This window comes from Lissotriton helveticus, chromosome 9 (genome assembly GCF_964261635.1).
Source record: "Lissotriton helveticus chromosome 9, aLisHel1.1, whole genome shotgun sequence".
NCBI classification, from domain to species: Eukaryota; Metazoa; Chordata; class Amphibia; order Caudata; family Salamandridae; genus Lissotriton; species Lissotriton helveticus.
In genome coordinates, this window is record NC_136070.1 from 871,519,433 (window position 1) to 871,539,128 (window position 19,696).

Sequence of the window (19,696 nt, forward strand, 5' to 3'; positions counted from 1 at the left end):
TGGTGTGGTATAGAGGTATAAAGTGATTTGACATCAATAGTACATAACACTAGATCATGAGAAATCGGAATATTCTTCAATTTCAGTAGAAAATGGTTGGTGTCTTTGATATAAGACGGCCAGTTTTGAACAAATTGCTGCAAAAAGGTGTCAATATATTGCCCCAACGGTTCAAAAAGTGTTCCACAACCTGTCACGATGGGTCTCATTGGCGGATTTAGTTTATCCTTGTGGATTTTGGGCAACATATAAAGGCGAGGCCGCCTTGGAAATTGTACTGTCAAAAACTGTTTCGTGGCGTTAGAAATGTACCCTAGCTCAAATGCTCTTTCCAAAATAAGTTGCAAAGTGTCTTCCAGTTCTTTGGTGGGGTCTTCTTCCAATTCCAAGTATGTGAGTTCATCAGACACATGCTCATTAACCTTATTTACATAGAAATCCTTGTCCATAACAATAATGGCTCCTCCCTTATCTGCTTTTTGGATGTGAATACTCTCATTTGTTTGAAGTTTTTTCAAAGTATTTCTTTCGAATTCTGTCAGATTCTTTGTTTTGGATCTTTGAAAACGTAACTTCTCCAAGTCATTCCGTACTGATTTTTCGAATGCATCCAAGATTTTATGGGATACTGGTGATTGATATTTGGATTTGGCTTTAAATTCCATTAGTTCCGCTGGTTCTTTATCCTCTTGTGTCGGAAGAGTGGAGAGAGGTTTTGAGCACGGTTCTTCATGTTTCTTTGCAGATACGAATTGGTATTGTGGCAAATAAGGGAGTAACGCGGTAGCGTGTAGTGAACAGAACCTGAGGTAAGGTTTCCACTGAGAAGGTCTATAGTCATACTTCCTTTTGGCTAGAGCGGGTTATTAATAATTATTTTGTTCACAGGCAGGGCGGACTGTGTTAACTATAGATGTGAGTATGAGTTACCGTGAGGTTGGTTTAGTTTTTTACACAGTGGTGTGGTGGCGGCTTTACTGTTTGCAAGGTACATTTCAGTATCCGTTCAAAAATGTTTTCTGATAATATGCCTGAAATTTTAAATGCACGTTGTTGTCTTCGCATTACAATTGCCTGATAATTTGGAATCTTGAATGTTTGCAAAAAATATTTATGTTTAAAAATTGGTTCCCATTCACAGGCCCCTGAGGAAGAGTCCCAAGGGACTCGAAATGCATCGGGCTACTACTACAAGGGCCACTACAACTGTTTACTACTAAGCTTGATTATGTAGTCCTGTTGTGAAATTGTCATTTATTGTCAATACTATAGCTGAATGATACAAATTATCTTTGATGATTTTTGCAAATTAAATAACAAACATTGATTTTGAAGTGTTGAGACTTATATGTTAAATTTTGTGAATAGTTCATGAAAGTAGAAAAGCATAAAAAAATGAAGGTGATTCTGGTCTGACCCATAGACCAGGTGCAACAGTGCGCAAAAGTTGAGTGGTCTCACCACTCTAGATAGGTTGCTTAGTTCGAGGCACGGCGTTTGGACAAACGTGCCACTTTTGCTGCACGCATGGTGAATAACTAAAATTCTTTAAAATATTTCCCTAAATATTTCGTATAAAAAGAGGTGTGCCTCTCATTTTTGTAAACTTCATTTAGTTCCTTACTTCCTCCCAAAACTCTTTAATGTTCGGACATTACACAAACATATGCAGGTCATCCTCGTTTAGGCTTTTACACTTCGGACATTCCACCAGACCGTCATTCTTGAGTTTTGAGAGTCTGTAAGGCGACCAATATGCCTGTGGATTGTAAATAAAAGATTCCGCCTTAAGTTTGCAGATTTCACTGTTTTATATAGCATAGCCATAGTTACTTGCCATTGGTTCTCGGTGGCGATATCCGGCAAGCAACCTCCCCACAGGGCCTCAGGAAGTGTAAATGGGCCGTCTGCCATCTCGAGTATCGACCAATACCATAAAGCGACTTCTTTTTTGTAGGAGACAGCTGCAAAAAATTTTCTTCAAGCTCATTCTGGATTCCAATAACATTTTCCGATTTACTTGCCCAGCTATGAATTTGTAGGTATTTAAATTTTGAGAAACTTCGGCCCCACAATGCCTCGCCTAAGCCCCAAGCAATCAGCTTTCCATCTGGAAATAGGTCCCCCCAACGTTCAAGACCCGCCGTTCTCAAAGGAATAGCCATTACATCTCTGGTCCAAAGAGGCGACCCTGGAGCATCCCAGATTGGAGACATGTATCCATAATACGGAATTTTCAATACCTTCCTGATTTTAAATCAGAGCTCCGCCACCTCATGCAAAGTCTTGAGTCTTACTTTTTTTAAAAACCTTGGGTCAGCAAATTTACACAAAAAACCATATTTTTTGTATTTGCTACTCTTAAGCATCGCAGCAAACATTTTTCCAAACGATGAGCCCGTCGGAACCCCTAACAGCACTCTAAAGTTTTTAACTGAAAAGCCCAAAAATACAACTCAAAATCCGGGTCCGCAATTCCCCCCTTAACAAGTTTTCTTCGTAGCTTTTTCCAGGATAAGCGGGATCCCTTTGAGGCCCAAATAAAGGAGCTAATCTCACTCTGTAACTTCTTTAACCAGACCTTTTTAAATGCCAGAGGAATTGTTTCAAACAGAAAAGTACATTTTGGCAAGATCACCATCTTGACCAAATTCGTTCGACCATACAGGGTAAGTGGTAGGTGCGCCCAACCTCGCAAAATAGTGGTAATTTCACTCTTAAGTTTCCAGAAATTAGTTTTAGTAAGCTCTTCAATGTTATGTGTAACCCTTGTTCCCAGATATCTCATCTCTGCTTTGGATACTACCCCTTCTGTGTCTAAATTCCATGACATAATCTCAGTCTTATCCTCGTTTATCTCATACCCTGAGAGAGACCCAACTTCTTTAGTTAATTCTAGTAGGGCTTGCATTGACTGTTGCAATTTAGAAGAGTAGATGATTGTGTTGTATGCGTATAGGCCTATTTTTTTTTACCACCCCTCCACAACAAAGGGGGGATATTTTCTGCATTTCTAATCCTGCAGGCCAGGAGTTCCATGTACAGGTCAAACAACAAAGGCGACAGCGGGCACCCCTGCCGTGTCTCACGCATCACCATAATAGACTGGGCCAGGATCCCATTTACAAGTACTTTAGAAGTAGGTGACTGATATAAAGATAACAAGGAATTAGTAAAACAAGTCCCTAAATTAAGATAACCTAGAAGGGCCTTTAAAAAAGACCAATTCACTCGATCAAACGCCTTAGCGGCATCGAGTGCTATCACCGCCGAGGGAAGTTTATAGACTGCCGCCATATCTATGGCGCCTATTAGTGAAAAAGTAAGTTCTTTTAGAAGTCTGCCCTTAATAAACCCTTTCTGATCGTCATGTACTATTTTTGGGATAACAAGACTCAGCCTATCGGCCATTATTTTTGCAAAAAGTTTATAATCGCAATTTAATAGCGATATTGGCCTGTAAGAGTCGAGATATTTAGGAGATTTTCCAGGCTTTGGAATTAAAATAATGTTTGCCTCATTCCACGAGCCAGGCAGGTTCACATTCCCCTGGAAAATGTTATTAAATAGCTGAGTCATAATTGGGGCAATCAAAGTTTTATATACCTCAACCGGGAGGCCGTCTGGGCCAGGAGCCTTCCCTCTCTTTCCCAGTTTTATGGCCCTTTCAACCTCCATTATAGATATTTCGCTATTTAAAACCTGCTTGAGGTCAACTGAGAGTGGATCTTTTCTGCATTTCTAATCCTGCAGGCCAGGAGTTCCATGTACAGGTCAAACAACAAAGGCGACAGCGGGCACCCCTGCCGTGTCTCACGCATCACCATAATAGACTGGGCCAGGATCCCATTTACAAGTACTTTAGAAGTAGGTGACTGATATAAAGATAACAAGGAATTAGTAAAACAAGTCCCTAAATTAAGATAACCTAGAAGGGCCTTTAAAAAAGACCAATTCACTCGATCAAACGCCTTAGCGGCATCGAGTGCTATCACCGCCGAGGGAAGTTTATAGACTGCCGCCATATCTATGGCGCCTATTAGTGAAAAAGTAAGTTCTTTTAGAAGTCTGCCCTTAATAAACCCTTTCTGATCGTCATGTACTATTTTTGGGATAACAAGACTCAGCCTATCGGCCATTATTTTTGCAAAAAGTTTATAATCGCAATTTAATAGCGATATTGGCCTGTAAGAGTCGAGATATTTAGGAGATTTTCCAGGCTTTGGAATTAAAATAATGTGTGCCTCATTCCACGAGCCAGGCAGGTTCACATTCCCCTGGAAAATGTTATTAAATAGCTGAGTCATAATTGGGGCAATCAAAGTTTTATATACCTCAACCGGGAGGCCGTCTGGGCCAGGAGCCTTCCCTCTCTTTCCCAGTTTTATGGCCCTTTCAACCTCCATTATAGATATTTCGCTATTTAAAACCTGCTTGAGGTCAACTGAGAGTGGATCTATAAGTTGTAACCAACCCTTAATTGCTGAAACATCAGGGTTCAAATCTTCCCTATATACCTCCAAAAAATAGTCAAAAAAGGCATCTGCAATTTCCGTACTATCTGAGATGGTGACATCTGATTCTGGAACTTTGACTTCTTTAATGAAATTGCGGACTTGATCTTTCTTTGCCTTCCATGCTAGAAGTTTGCTACACCCCTCCCCATAGCTGAAGTGGGCCAGTTGACTAGCTTCCCATTTTTCCCTAGTTCTGTGGGCTAATACTACCATTAATTCGGTTTTCAGCTCTGCCAGGCCTTGTACTATCTGCTCTCGCATTGCCAATTCACCACAAGTTATAATCTCTGCTTCACTCAGGCAAATGTTTTCCTCTTATTCTAACACTTTACGATGATAGCTTCTCCGCTTCTTTGCGCCTAGAGCTCCCAACCTCCCTCTTAGAAAAGCCTTAGAAGTTTCCCAAACTATCTCAATTTTTGCGGTACCCATGTATTTTTCAAGGAAAACTTCCAGCTCCTCTTTCACCACTTTTAGGCTTTCCTGATCTAGAAGAACTGTTCGATCTAATCTCCAGACCGAATCCAAACCACCCGTCTTTACTTTCATAATCAGTATAATAGCTGAGTGGTCTGAAATGTGGACACCAACGTGTCCCACAAACCTCACAGCATCTTTTAGTCTAAGATCAAGCAAAAAATAATCTATTGGGGAACTATGATTATATTTTTTATTATAGTATGTGTAGCCCCGCTGCTGGCCTGACTTGAGCCTCCAGATACCACAGAGCCCATACTGATTGGTCAACAGCCTAACTCGACTAGCCATTTTAGGATTTACCAGCCCTCTAGATTTTTCTGACCGGTCCAAATTATTATCCTTACTGTATTGAAATCTCCTACCAGAATTATTTTCCCTTCAAGTCTTAATACTTTCCTATCTAGATCACCTAGGGGCCCATCATCATCCCGATTAGGACCATAGTACCCGATAATAATCAGCATTTCACCTACTACTTTTGCTTTCAAAATCAGCCATCTCCCTTTTACATCAGCCTTTAGAGATTCCATAATAAAGTTCACTCCCTGCCTAACCAAAATCGTCACCCCTTTTGTAACTATAGTTTGAGGGGTAAAAAACGAATGGGCAACCCACCTTTGAGTTGAAAAAAATGTCCTTACTTTCAGTAGCAGTTAAATGCGTCTCTTGTAAAATGATAATCTGGGCCCCTGAATCCTCAAGATATCTTAAAATAATCTCCTGGAAGCTACACGTAACCCATTAACATTCCATGAAAAAAACGTAATTTCTATTGCACTAGCCCCACTCATGAAACTCAAAACATGTTGTTCCACACAACCAGGTGACGGCTAGGCCTCTGAAGCATTTTTTCTTTATTTTCTCCCCTACCCTCTCCCTCCCCCTACCCAACCCCCTACCCCCCTCTCCTCCCCTGGAAAACCCATCCATCTTACCCAAGGCGAAAGGCCCTTAGGGTGCCTACAGTGGTGGTGCTAACTAACTAACTCCTTCCCAAATTCTATATAGCACAGTAGCTCTAACAGCTATACTTCAGTCTACCTTAAAATTACATGCTCGCCTCCTTTTCCATCTCTTGGCATTGCTGAATGAAAGTATCCACTTCTTCCACCATCCGAAATGAGTGCATCTTGTTCCGCCACATGACTTTCAAAAATGCCAGAAACTTGAGTTGGACCATAGCACCCAAACTCCTGGGAGAGTCCATCCGCTTGCCTAGCTCCCATTGTCTATTGGCTGTAACTGGCGATAAATCGGATCTTACTTCGACTTTTGCGCCATCTACCAGGATATTTTTCTTTTTGAGAGCTACCTATAACATTTTTTCTTTCAGATTATATGTCAAGAAATTAACAAAAAATGTCCTCAGCTTTGGACGGTTTTGATTCAGCCTAAAGGGATCACGATGGACCCTCTGAATATCTGCAAGAATTAGTTCCTTATCCTCCTCAAGTTCTAATTCAGATTTAAGAAGATGGACAACATATTTCTTAATATCTGAGCCCTCTTTCCCTTCCGGCAATTTCAACATTTTTAAATTATTCCTTCTCTGCATGCTCTTAAGCCGTTCCACTCTATCTTCTTGCGCCCTTTCTCTAAACTTGATTTCTTAAATTTCCTTATAATTATCTGCCAAAACCTCCCGTACCTCTGTAACCTCCTCCTCTAGCCGCTCTGTAGAGAACTTAACTCATTAAACTTTGCCTCTAATATACTACAGGAGGCCCGTATACTTTCTTGATTCCCTTTTGAAATCTCAAAGCCCCTGTGCATATCCATATCTAATTTTTGGAGGAGGGCAATTACAGGCAGATCTGGATTGTCTCCCTCAGCTTCGTTATCAAAAGAATTCTGGTCATGATCAGGGTTAACACTCATTAATGCCACTGTTTCTTCCCCTAGAGAATTTGGCAGAAGGGTTACTAGATTTTTCTGCCTCTTCTAGTTCCTTTTTATCCTGTACATTTTGTACCGGAACATCCATATCTAGTGAGAGAGCCTGATAGCGGTTGGGACTCAAATGAAAGCCTTGCAAATCGACAACACTGGAAGCCTGACGTCTACCCTCCTCAACCTCCGTACTCTGACTAATTTGTATAGACTTAGGTCTCAATATCAGTGTCTTTGGTACGGTTTTAAAGTAAGAGTTTAGCGAAGGAGTTGTCTTAACTTTCCAATACAAAACACTATTTTTCCCTACCTTGCTGCACTGGTTGGTATTATTCTTTTTCTTTTGTATTTTTTTAATTTTTATTTCGTGTGGGCTTTTATTTTTACCTATAGGGGGTGCACTATGTTTTGAGGGTACCTTCTCCCCACCACCCCTTCCTGCACTCCTTGACTTGTACCCTGATATGACTAAAGCGGCTGCCTCAGCCAAGTCACCTCGACCCACTTGATCTTCTTTAAGGGGAATATCAGTAACAGCAACAGTACCTTCGTTTTTGTTGGTATCCAAAGGAGCTGTAATAGCCCCCCTTCCTCGCCCTCCAGTGCCTCTGTAACTAATTTTCGCTGCAGCCCTACGACCTCTCCCCCACTCGTGTGCTGCTCTGCCCCAGCTGCTCGAGTCAGGTCTCCCGGTCTCCCGCCGCCGCTGATTCCTCTGGTCCCGCTTCCACCTTCTCCTCACTCCGGTCACGGACGTGTTCACCCTCCCTGGCCGCCATACACCGCCGAGACTCGTCCCAAACGCCAAACTCCAAAACAAAAACCGCAAAACCTCAAAAGCTGCTCACAACCAGGTAAGCATTAACATACGCCAAGAAAAGCGGCGAAAAACCGCTTTTTACCAGGCCGCGCGCATCACCACTATTCGGAACACCCGCGACCCGCTCCTAGCCGCCCGCCATGTTTTCCCCCCAGCTCTCGTGAGGTATCTCTCACTGACAGAATATTGACCACAAAAATATCAATGTATAAAGTATCAAGGAACAAAATAGGATACAAAAATATTGACTCCCTTTACTTAAAAAGGTAAGTAGACAAATATAAAATAAAAAATTGAGTTGGCAATAATATAGTTGTATTAAATATCAATTTTAAAATCTACAAATTAAAATATAAATGCCACTGCATTGTATTACCCACACGTATTGACCTCAAATTAGAGTCAAACAACTACAATTGTTTTCAGTCAAGCGTCTAAAAAATATTTCAAACAAAGAAGCATGATGACAAAGATACCTGACTTACGTAATGACATAATACTTACTTTTAGGAAAAGCACCGACATATGAAATCCCAGCCATGCACTCTGCCACAGTTCTGTATTACTAACAAGTACTTGGTTACCAATGTTTGTGTTTTCGACTAATTATTTATGGAGCAAAGAGAAGGTTTGCAAAAACCTGGCATTCACTGATGATTCCACACCACCACCATTGTGTAAATAAGAAGCACTCCAAGTCTGCCAGTAAACTAATGAGGTACAAAAGGGGGTGGTGATGGACGGAGCATCTGAACCAATCAAACACTCACACCCAGTCAAAAGATCTGGGTTTGATCCATCACCGTTCTTTAGCCCACTCTGCCACCCAAGTTAAGCCATGGCTATATGCAAATCAGTCTGACCCTGTGCATCATGGGAACAGTCCAGCCCGAACTGCCAAGCCATGCCTTCCCTGGACCGGAAACAAGCTTCCGAGGACCGGTTTCTGGCATTACAGTTGTCTTCAGCCCGGCTTGCTTGAATCCAGTGGCAAAGTGAGCAAGGGACTCACGTCTGAGCATACCCTGCCACACTTATGGCAGCCAAAGCGGTACAAAAGGGGGTGGTGATGGACGGAGCATCTGAACCAATCAAACACTCACACCCAGTCAAAAGATCTGGGTTTGATCCATCACCGTTCTTTAGCCCACTCTGCCACCCCAGTTAAGACATGGCTATATGCAAATCAGTCTGACCCTGTGCCTCATGGGAACAGTCCAGCCCGAACTGCCAAGCCATGACTTCCCTGGACCGGAAACAAGCTTTCAAGGACCGGTTTCTGGCATTACAGCCGTCTTCAGCCCGGCTTGCTTGAATCCAGTGGCAAAGTGAGCAAGGGACTCACGTCTGAGCATACCCTGCCACACCTATGGCGGCCAAAGCGGTACAAAAGGGGCTGGTGATGGACGGAGCATCAGAACCAATCAAACACTCACACCAAGTCAAAAGATCTGGGGTTGATCCATCACCGTTCTTTAGCCCACTCTGCCACCCCAGTTAAGACATGGCTATATGCAAATCAGTCTGACCCTGTGCCTCATGGGAACAGTCCAGCCCGAACTGCCAAGCCATGCCTTCCCTGGACCGGAAATAAGCTTCCGAGGACCGGTTTCAGGCATTACAGCCGTCTTCAGCCCGGCTTGCTTGAATCCAGTGGCAAAGTGAGCAAGGGACTCACGTCTGAGCATACCCTGCCACACTTATGGCATCCAAAGCGGTACAAAAGGGGGTGGTGATGGACAGAGCATCTGAACCAATCAAACACTCACACCCAGTCAAAAGATCTGGGTTTGATCCATCACCGTTCTTTAGCCCACTCTGCCACCCCACTTAAGACATGGCTATATGCAAATCAGTCTGACCCTGTGCCTCATGGGAACAGTCCAGCCTGAACAGCCAAGCCATGCCTTCCCTGGACCAGAAACAAGCTTCCGAGGACCGGTTTCTGGCATTACAGCCGTCTTCAGCCCGGCTTGCTTGAATCCAGTGGCAAAGTGAGCAAGGGACTCACCTCTGAGCATACCCTGCCACAATTATGGTGGCCAAAGCGGTACAAAAGATGGTGGTGATGGACGGAGCATCTGAACCAATCAAACACTCACACCCAGTCAAAAGATCTAGGTTTGATCCATCACTGTTCTTTAGCCCAGTCTGCCACCCCAGTTAAGACATGGCTATATGCAAATCAGTCTGACCCTGTGCCTCATGGGAACAGTCCAGCCCGAACTGCCAAGCCATGCCTTCCCTGGACTGGAAACAAGCTTCCGAGGACCAGTTTCTGGCATTACAGCCGTCTTCAGCCCGGCTTGCTTGAATCCAGTGGCAAAGTGAGCAAGGGACTCACGTCTGAGCATACCCTGCCACACTTATGGCGGCCAAAGCGGTACAAAAGGGGGTGGTGATGGACGGAGTATCTGAACCAATCAAACACTCACACCCAGTCAAAAGATCTGGGTTTGATCCATCACCGTTCTTTAGCCCACTCTGCCACCCCAGTTAAGACATGGCTATATGCAAATCAGTCTGACCCTGTGCCTCATGGGAACAGTCCAGCCCGAACTGCCAAGCCATGCCTTCCCTGGACCAGAAACAAGCTTCCGAGGACCGGTTTCTGGCATTACAGCCGTCTTCAGCCCGGCTTGCTTGAATCCAGAGGCAAAGTGAGCAAGAGACTCACGTCTGAGCATACCCTGCCACACTTATGGCGGCCAAAGCGGTACAAAAGGGGGTGGTGATGGACGGAGCATCTGAACCAATCATACACTCACACCCAGTCAAAAGATCTGGGGTTGATCCATCACCGTTCTTTAGCCCACTCTGCCACTCCAGTTAAGACATGGCTATATGCAAATCAGTCTGACCCTGTGCCTCATGGGAACAGTCCAGCCCGAACTGCCAAGCCATGCCTTCCCTGGACCGGAAACAAGCTTCCGAGGACTGGTTTCTGGCATTACAGCTGTCTTCAGCCCGGCTTGCTTGAATCCAGTGGCAAAGTGAGCAAGGGACTCACGTCTGAGCATACCCTGCCACACTTATGGCGGCCAAAGCGGTACAAAAAGGGCTTTGTTCGCCCTAAGTAAACCAATGAGGCCATAATCCTGGAAGTAGAGAACAATATATAATCACACTGCAAAAATGCGCATTTCACTCCATGGTGAAAGCTGGGGATCACAAACATTCTGTGATCTTCCTTTTGAACACTGGAAAATAAAAATAGAGAGAAGATATATCTCTTTATTTTAATTAGTTAGCTAGTAAAAAGACAATGGGCCCGGTTCACAAAGGTAAGTTACACTTTTGGGTAAGTGTATTACTTTCGGTATTCTCAAACGGTTCACTGACAGAATATTGACCACAAAAATATCAATGTATAAAATATCAGGAACAAAATAGGATCCAAAAATATTGACTCCCTTTACTTAAAAAGGTAAGTAGACAAATATTAAAAAAATTGAGTTAGCAATCATATAGTTGTATTAAATATCAATTTTAAAATCTACAAATTAAAATATAAAAATAAACACATATTAAATATTACCATTTATTTATAAAAAATAAAATATAATCAAATGTATATTTTAACAAAAACAACAAGAGGAAACTGTTGATGCAGCTATTGCCTGAACTGCCGAAAGGAATGACACCAAAACTGGCAGAAAGGTAGTTCTTGGTCCAGAGTGTACTCTTTTTGTTAAATTGTGTAAATCTTTTCAGTAGTTACCAAGAAATGAATATATTTACAAATATTAATATCTGGTTGCCGCGAAGGATCCGGGCCTCTGATTGTTTGCCAACCACTCCAACAAGGAAGTGTTGGTAGCCATCTTGTGACTCGGTTCATCCAAGTCACAAGAAAAAAGGCACAACAACAAGAAAAGTGGGCAGAGTAGAAACACCCTGAAACCCTAGACCTGCTCAGGGGTCCGACAGGGACCCCAAGGGCCCAAAAAAGTGTAGGGTCTGGGCATCCTGCTGATTTAAAAAAAAAAACACTGCTCCCGCCATGCCATAGCACACTTCTGCTTCCCTTTTTGGAAGCAAGGGCAGAAAAACTGCTCTCACTTTCATGAAGCGAAGCAGAATTGCTTTGGGCAGAGGAAGCTGCATGTTAGGAGTTCCCTCTGGCCAAAAGTAATGGTGGCTCCCGCAGGAGGCGGGGAGCCGGCAGGGACCGCCGGGTCATTGGGGCTCCCCGGTGGTCCCCAACCAGAGGCCAAACCCTAGGAGATGGGGTCCCCGGGTGAAAATCGGCCTGTGGAGGGGGCCGATCTTTTAAAAAAAAGACAAAGGCCTAGCCCAGGGGGTGGGGTCCCCAGGGCCTTAATCGGCCTCAGGCGGGTGCCACACAGCCCCCTCCCTTTTAAATGTTTCTTTTTTTTCAAATGGCTCAGGCCCCGGGGGCTGGGGTCCTTGGGCCCCAAAAGGGTCAAGAGAAGGGGACCACACAGCCCCCTTCCTAAAAAAAGAATAGAAACCCGAAACTCACCGGTGGCCCAGCCCCCTCCCTGCACCACTCTACAAAGACGCCTCCTGGTGTGCTCTGGATTGGGGGATGAAGCCCCCTTCACTGGTGAGGGTCCTTAGGGGCCAACTAGCCCACCAGATACCTCCAGTAAGCCCCACACAGTGGAACTGCTGAGAGGTGGTCTGAGTAAACGCCCCTTTTTACAACACTCTGCAAACACACCTCTTGGTTTACTGCTAGTGGGGCGATGAGGTCCCCTTGTGTCCTGAGGACTTCAAGGCTGAAGTGGACTTTATCCCCCAGGCAGCAGTGTGCCAGGAGGCATGTTTGCAGAGTGGTGTAAAAAGGAGGTGCAGCCTCTGACCACTCTCAGCAATCTAGGTGTGTGGGGCTTACTAGAGGTAACAGGAGGGCTAGTTTTCCCTCAGGGACCCTCAGGAGGCAAGGGTACTTCCTACCCCAACCAAGAGCATGCCAGGAGGCACCTTTGCAGAGTGGTGGAGAAAAGGGGAATGGTCTGTGTCCACCTCAACAGGTAAGTTGGTTGGCCCCTATGGACCCCCAGCAGTAAAGGAGACTTCAATCCCCATCCAAGAGTGCACCAGGGAGCATATTTGCAGAGTGGTGGGCAAAGAGGGCGTGGCCTGCTTTGAGAATTTAGCAATCCTGCTGCGTGGGACTTACCAGAGGTAATAGGAGGGGTAGTTGGCCCTCAAGGACGTCCTTGGGCGCCAACCACCCCTCCTGTTACCTCCAGTAAGTCCCACACAGGGGGATTGCTAAGAGGTTTCCAGAAGCCACGCCCCCTTTCTCCACCACTCTGCAAACGCAACTCCTCACACACAACTGTTTGGGGGATGAAGTCCACTTTACTCCTGAGGGACCTAGAGGGTCAAGAAGCCCTCTTGGTAAGTCCTAAGCAGCAGAATTCCTGAGCACTGGTCAGAGGCCCAGCCCCCTTTCTTCACCACTCTTAGTGAGAGCTATTGGCGTTGTAAATATAAACGTTGTTTACTAATGTTTTTTGCAGTGGAGTGGATGTAAGTTGTTTGTAGTGGAATTATGTGGTATGTTGTGCAGTGAAATTATGTGAATAGAAAGTATGTGGTATTTAGAGTATAGGAATTATGTAGAGTGGGATTATGTGTTATGGAGAGTAATTATGTGGTATGGTAGTCTGTGTTGTGGAGTGGTAACCTCAGGTTTCCATCAAAGCTAAACTATAAACTCAATGAGACAAAAAATAAGAAGGAACCACTGAGGAGCACTTCTGGACCTAGTCAGAGGTATGAGCAAGGCCACTGGAATTATGCGACTGTTTGGCTGTACCCACTTTCGTATTATTATACATTTTCCACATTTACCACATAATCCATCATCTGCTGCATAATCTGCAGATCTGAACAAAAAAATACTTGTTTCTATCTCAAACGTTACCAAAAATGCAGCAACAAGTGGTACAGCGTGGTGGAAGGCTCTTTGCAAAAGGGCCTTCCACCACCTTCCACCACCACCTTCCACCAAAATGTTACTTATTGCTAAATGCGGATGTTAAATTAGTATCAATGGTGCACATACCACTCTTGCTTCTTTCTCTGCCTCTCTTGCCTCTTTCTGCATTTCTCTTGCTTCTTTCTGCACCTCTCATCCTTTTTCTGCACTTCCTTTGCCCCTTTCTACACATCTCTTCCACTTTCTGCTCCTCCCTTCTTTCTGTACCTTTCTTGCTTCTTTCTTCTGTACCTCTTTTGCCTCTTTCTGCACCTCTGTTGCTTCTTTCTGCACTTCCCTTGCTTCTTTCTGCACCCCTTTAGCATCTTTCTGCCCCCTGTTGCTTCTTCTGCACTTCTCTTGCTTCTTTCTACACCTCTTTTGCTTCTTTCTGCACCCCTCTTGCCTCTTTCTCCACATCTCTTGCCTCTTTCTGCACCTTTCTTGCCTCTTTCTGCACCTCTCTTGCCTCTTTCTGCACCTCGCTTGCCTCTTTATGCACTTCACTTGCTTCTTTCTGCACCCCTTTAGCTACTTTCTGCCCCCTGTTGCTTTTTCTGCACTTCTCCTGCTTCTTTCTAAACCTCTCTTGCTTCTTTCTGCATCCCTTTAGCATCTTTCTGCCCCTGTTGTTTCTCCTGCTTCTTTCTACACATCTGTTGCTTCTTTCTGCACCTCTATTGATTTTTTCTGCACCCTCTTCCCTCTTTCTGCACCTTTCTTACCTCTTTCTACACCTCACTTGCACCTCGCATGCTTCTTTCTGCACTTCCCTTGCTTCTTTCTGTACCCCTTTAGCATCTTTCTGCCCTGTTGCTTCTTCTCCATTTTCCCTGCTTCTTTCTACACCTCTCTTGCTTCTTTCTGCACCCATGTTTCCTCTGTCTCCATCTCTCTTACCTCTTTCTGTACCTCTCTTGCCTCTTTCTGTACTTCTCTTGCCTCTTTCTGCACTTCACGTGCCTCTTTCTGCATTTCTATTGCTTCTTACTGCACTCCTCTTGCCTCTTTCTGCACCCCTCTTGACTCTCTCTGCACATCTGTTGCTTCTTTCTGCACCTCTATTAATTCTTTCTGCATCCCTCTTGCCTCTTTCTGTACCCCTCTTGCCTATTTCTGCACCCCTCTTCACTTCTTCTGTTTCCCTCTTGCCTTTTTCTGCACCTCTTCTGACTCCATCTAAAGTTCTCTTGCCTCTTTCTGCACTTCTCTTGCCCTATTCTGTACCCCTCATACCTCTATCTGCACCTCTGTTTCTTCTTTCTGTACTTTTCTTGCTTCTTTATGCATCTCTATTGCTTCCTCCTGCACCACTCTTGCCTTTTCCTGTACCCCTCTTGCCTGAATCCATCTTTCTGTACCTCTCTTGCCTCCGTCTGCAGTTCTCTTGCATCTTTCTTCACCTATGTTGCTTTTTTCCGTACCTCTCATGCTTCTTTCCTCACTACTCTTCCTCTTTATCAACCCCATTTTCACTTTCTGCAGCACTCCCGCCTGTTTTGACAAGTCTCTTGCCTCTTTCTGCAGTTTTCTTGCCTGGTTCTGTACCTCACTTGCCTCTTTCTGCACCTTTCTTGCCTCTTTCTGTACGTCCCTTGCCTCTTTCAGCACCTCTGTTGCTTCTTTCTGAACTTCTCTTTCTTCTTTCTGTACCTCTCTTGCTTTTTTCCGAACCCTCTTCTGCCTCTTTCTAGCCCTCTCCTTCCTTCGGCACCTCTCTTGCCTCTTTCTGTACCTCTATTAGCTCTTTCTGCACCCAGCTTGCCTCTTTCTGCATCCCGCTTGACTCTTTCTGCACCTTTCTTGCCTCTTTCTGCACCTCTCTTCGCTTTTTCTGTAATTATCTTGCCTCTTTCTGCACTTCCCTTGCCTCTTTCTGCATTTCTATTGCTTCTTTCTGCACTTCTTGTGCCTCTTTCTGCACCCCTTTTGTCTCTTTCTGCAGATCTGTTGCTTCTTTCTGCTCTGCTCTTGCTTCTTTCTGCACCTCTAGTGCTTCTTTCTTCACCCCTCTTCCCACACCTCTCTTGCCTCCTTCTGCAGTTTTCTTGCCTCTTTCTGTACCTCTATTGCTTCTTTCTGCATATCTCTTAGCTCATTCTGCACCCCTCTTACCTCTTTCTGCACCTCTATTGCTACTTTCTGCACTTCTATTGCCCCTTTCTGCACCCCTCGTGCCTCTTTGTGCAAATCTGTTGCTTCTTTCTACAGTTCTCTTGCTTCTTTCTGCACCGTTCTTGCCTCTTGCTGTACCCCTCTTTCTGCACCCCTCTTCCCTTCTTCTGTACCTCTCTTGCCTTTTTCTGCACCTCTTCTGCCTCCTTCTAAAGTTCTCCTACCTCTTTCTGTACCTCTCTTGCCTTTTTCTGCACCTCTCTTCACTCTTTCTTTACTTCTCTTACCTCTTTCTGCACACCCCTTAACTCTTTACTTTCCGCATTTCTGTTGCTTCTTTCTCCACTTCTTGTGCCTCTTTCTCTACCCCTTTTGCCTCTTTCTGCAGATCTGTTGCTTCTTTCTGCTCTGTTATTGCTTCTTTCTGCACCTCTAGTAATTCTTTGTTCACCCTGCAATTTTCTTGCCTCTTTCTGTACCTCTGTTGCTTCTTTTTGTCCTTCTCTTAGCTCATGCTGCACTGCTCTTACCTCTTCCTGCACCTCTATTGCTTCTTTCTGCACTTCTCTTGCTTCTTTCTGCGCCTCTATTGTGTCTTTCTGTACCGCTCTGGCCTCTTTCTATACCCCTTTCTGTGCCCCTCTTCCCTCTTTCTATACCTCTCTTACCTCTTTCTGTACATCTCTTGCCTCCTTGTGCAGTTCTCCCCCTCTTACTGTACCACTGTAGGTTTTTTCTGTAGCTCTCCTGCTTCTTTCTTCACCCCTTCCACTTTCTGCCCCCTATTTCTACTTTCTGCACTGCTCTGGCCTGTTTTAGCAAGTCTCTGTCTTCTTTCTGCAGTTCTCTTGCCTTCTTCTGCACCTCTGTTGCTTCTTTCTGTACTTCTCCTGCCTCTTTCTGCACCCCTCTTGCCTGTTTCTATACCTCACTTGCCTCTTTCTGCACTTTTCTACCCTCTTTCTGCACATCACTTGCCTCTCTCTGTATCTCACTTGCCTCTATCTGCACTCCTCGTATCTCTTTGAGCATCTCTGTTGATTTTTCTGCACTACTCATGGTTTTTTCAGCATCCCTCTTCCCTCTTTCTGCAGTTCTCTTGCCTCTTTCTGCAAATTTGTTATCCTTTTCTACACCCCTCGTGCCTCTTTCTGCACCCCCTTTCCCTCTTTATGCACCCTTTGGCCTCTGTCTATAACCCTGTTCCATCTTTCTGCACCTCTTTTGGCTGTTGTGAAACTCTCTTGCCTCTTTCTGCAGGTCTCTTGCCTCCTTCTCCATCTCTGTTGCTTCTTTCTGCACTTCTCTTGCCTCCTTCTGCATCCCTTTTACCTCTTTCTGCATCCCTCTTTCTGCACCTCTCTTGCCTCTTTCGGTACCCTGTTCCTTCCTTCTGCACCTCTCTTGCCTGTTTCTGTACCTCTCATTTCTCTTTCTGCATTTCTCTTGCTTCTTTCTGCACCTCTGTTGCTTCTTTCTATACTTTTCTTGCCTTGTTCTGCCCCTCTATTGCTTCTTTCTGCACTTCCCTTGCTTCTTTCTGTAGCCCTCCTGCCTCTTTCTGTAGCCCTCTTGCCTCTTTCTGTAGCCCTCTTGCCTCTTTCTGTACCCCTCTTGCCTCTTTCTGTACCCCTATTCCTTCTTTCTGTATCTCTCTTGCCTTTTTCTGCAGTTCTCTTGCCTATTTCTGTACTTCTGTTGGCTTCTTTCTGCACTTCCTTTGCCTCTTTCCCCACCCCTTGTGCCTCTTTCTACACCTTTGTTGGTTTTTGTCTGCATTTCTCTTGCTTATTTCTTCAACTCTCTTGCCTCTTTCTGCATTCCTCTTGCCTGTTTCTGCACCCCGATTCTCTCTTTCTGAACCTCTCTTGCCTCTGTCTACACCCCTGTTCCATCTTTCTGAACCTCTCTTGACTCTTTCTGCAGTTCTCTTGCCTCCTTCTGCATCTCTGTTGCTTCTTTCTGCACTTCTCTTGCTTCTTTCTGGAACTCTCTTGCCTCTTTTTGTACCCTCTTGCTTCTTTCTGTACCCCTCTTCCTGCACCTCTCTTGCATCTGTCTACACCCTTATTCCATCGTTCGGCACCTCATTTGCCTTTTCTGAAACTCTTGCCTCTTTCTGAAGTTCTCCTGCCTCCTTCTGCATATCTGTTGCTTCTTTCTGGACTTCTCTTGCTTCATTCTGTATCCTTCTTCCCTCTTTTTGCACCCCAGTTGCTTGTCTGCACTTCTCATGCTTATTTCTGTACCTCTACTGCTTCTTTCTGCACCCTTCTTGCCTCTTTTTGCACCCTTTTTCCTCTTTCTGTACCTCTCTTGCCTTTTTCTGCACCCCTACTGCCTCCTTCTGCAGTTATATTGCTTCTTTCTGCACCTCTGTTGCTTCTTTCTGCACTTCTCTTGCCTCTTTCCGCACTCCTCTTACCTCTTTGAGCACCTCTGTTGATTCTTTCTGCACTTCTCATGGTTTTTTCAGCATCTGTCTTCTCTCTTTCTGTACCCCTTCCCTCTTTCTGCAGTTCTCTTGCCTCTTTCTGTAAATTTCTTATCTTTTTCTACACCCCTCTTGCCACTTTATGTACCCCTTTTCCCTCTTTCTGTACCTTTCTTGCCTCTTGTCTTCAACAGTGTTCCATCTTTCTGTACCTCCTTTGCCTGTTGTAAAACTCTCTAGCCTCTTTCTAAAGTTCTCTTGCCTCCTTCTGCATCTCTGTTGCTTCTTTCTGCACTTCTCTTGCCTCCTTCTCCATCCCTTTTACCTCTTTCTGAATCCCTCATCCTGCATCTCTCTTGCCTCATTCAGTACCCCGTTCCTTCTTTTTGCACCTCCCATGCCTGTTTCTGTACCTCTCTTTTCACTTTCTGCACTTCTCTTGCTTCTTTCTGCACCACTGTTGCTTCTTTCTACACTTTTCTTACCTTTTTCTGCCCCATGTTGCTTCTTTCTGCACTTCCCTTGCTTCTTTCTGCATCTCTATTGTCTCTTTCTGTATCCCTCTTGCCTCTTTCTGTTTGCCTCTTTCTGTACCCCTCTTCCTTCTTTCTGTATCTCTCTTGCCTTTTTCTGCAGTTCTCTTGCCTCTTTCTGTACCTCTGTTGGCTTCTTTTTGCACTTCCTTGGCCTCTTTCTGCACCCCTCTTGCCTCTTTTTACACCTCTTTTGTTTTTTCTGCACTTCTCGTTTATTTTTGCAATTCTCTTGCCTCTTTCTGCATTCCTCTTGCCTCTTTCTGCACCCCGATTCTCTCTTTCTGAACCTCTCTTGCCTCTGTCTACACCCCTGTTGCATCTTTCTGAACCTCTCTTGCCTCTTTCTGCAGTTCTCTTGCCTCCTTCTGCAACTGTGTTGCTTCTTTCTGCTCTTCTCTTGGTCCTTTCTGTACCTCTACTGTTCATGGATGGTGATTAGCTGCGGTACATCCGAGATTTGAATGAAAAGGGTATTGGATGTATCAGTACTTCGCTGTTTGACTTCTTAGGTTTCATCCAATGGTATTGTAATTAATGTGTTTTTCGCTAAAAGAACACACCCTATCCCAACACTCCCAAAAGGTAAGGCAAGACCAAGCACCTCCTTAAGACGAGGTAAGAAAACAAACCCAAATGTAGGTAAAGGAACACAAACACGTTTATTAATGCAACATTTTAAAAAGGCAGGCCAAATATATCAGTCATGGCAGACTCAAGAAACTGTTGATTAATGCAATGTTCAGAAATGTAAGCCAAATATATCAGTAAATGCAGATTCCCAAATGTCAAATGAATGATTGAATGAACAATTGAAATAGCAAACACAAAAACTGTTGATTAATGCAATGTTCCGAAAGGTAAGTCAAATATATCAGTAAATGCAGATTCCCAAATGTCAAATGAATGATTAAATGAACGATTGAAATAGAATGCAATATATATAGACAA

The 19,696-nt window shown here is 44.5% G+C and overlaps 1 protein-coding gene across 1 annotated transcript in view; it reads left to right on the forward strand.

Moving 5' to 3' along the window:
• Positions 1-19,696, forward strand: part of LOC144781937 (cytochrome P450 2G1-like) — a 362,329-nt gene that overhangs the window by 97,688 nt on the left and 244,945 nt on the right. The window lies entirely within an intron of this gene.